The sequence below is a fragment of the Daktulosphaira vitifoliae genome, unplaced genomic scaffold (assembly GCF_025091365.1).
Source record: "Daktulosphaira vitifoliae isolate Bord-2020 unplaced genomic scaffold, ASM2509136v1 Scaffold_1, whole genome shotgun sequence".
NCBI lineage: Eukaryota > Metazoa > Arthropoda > Insecta > Hemiptera > Phylloxeridae > Daktulosphaira > Daktulosphaira vitifoliae.
The window spans coordinates 38,307,286-38,308,457 of record NW_026099572.1 but is presented as its reverse complement, the minus strand read 5'-3'; the positions used below and the strand labels follow the sequence as shown (position 1 = coordinate 38,308,457).

The window sequence follows — 1,172 nt, the reverse complement described above, 5'->3', positions numbered from 1 at the left end:
GTTTGGTGAAAACGAGTAAATATACAAAATGATATGTCTATGTTTCTAAATTTTTTTTTTGTACCTCATATCCAATCTAGGGCAGTGGTGTTATACGCGGATAAGCGGCAAATACACTTGCTCGATTTCGTAAATTAACCTATACTCTGTGAAAATATTACACATACGCAGGTTTACTTAATTTGTATAAAAACGCAAACAATTAGAAATAAAAATAAGTAGGTATCAATCTGAATAGTCTATTTTTATTTATTATCAATAATATTTACAAAAAGTGAAATCTATTGACAACAATCAAAATTGATTATTACAATCGTTTATAGTCATAGACTTTATAAACATGGATAGGCCATTGATGCTTTATCAGTGAAGACTGTGGTGATAGTAAATTAAGGCTATTTGTTTGCATTATTACATGATAATATTTTACTTTTTATTTTTTAATGGTTAGTAATTATTAATTAGTATAAGTTATGTAATGTATAATAGTGTAAAATAGAGTTAAACAGTAACAAAAATTAATCGTGATTGAAATAAATAGACTTTATTTTGCTCGAGTTTTAATGCGTTCTTCATTTCTTGTTCTAACTTTGTAATACATTCTAACATATAATACTTCAACACTATTAAATTTATCATGTTGTTTTTGTGGTCAATTTCTAACCAAACATTATCTCCACGAGTTACTTTTGAAAATATGTTATAACTTCTACAAAGTTCAGTTTTAATTTTAATTTAAAAAAATTTTTTTTATTGATTTATTTAATGGATGTGATTAATGTACTGTTTAAATAGTTACATTACAGATTATCTCAACATAAGGACTTGGTTTTGTGAGATAACCGCGATTCTTAATTTCTGTCAAACTGTTCTTGTGAGTAGATGAAATTAAGCTCAGTTTATATTCATCACAATGAATTTTTGTAGCTAATTTTTTGGCTACAAATCCAGTTATATGTTGATACCCCATTTACAAATTTGCTCAAATGTATGAAATTCTCAAAGTAGTCATCAACCACTGTTTTTGATTGACACACCATTTAAATGATAAGTTCAAATAATCTTCATATTTTCTTTTAATTTTGTTGTTGATAAAAATTCAGTATTATCTAACATGATACAATTTCCTTGCATAGATCCTGTTATTTCATTATGAATTAATCTGCGCTGGC

At 26.2% G+C, this 1,172-nt stretch overlaps 1 protein-coding gene across 1 annotated transcript in view; it reads left to right on the top strand.

Annotated features, from left to right (window-relative positions):
• Nucleotides 1-1,172, top strand: part of LOC126893487 (collagen alpha-5(IV) chain-like) — a 208,400-nt gene that overhangs the window by 37,155 nt on the left and 170,073 nt on the right. The gene's annotated exons all lie outside the window — the stretch shown is intronic.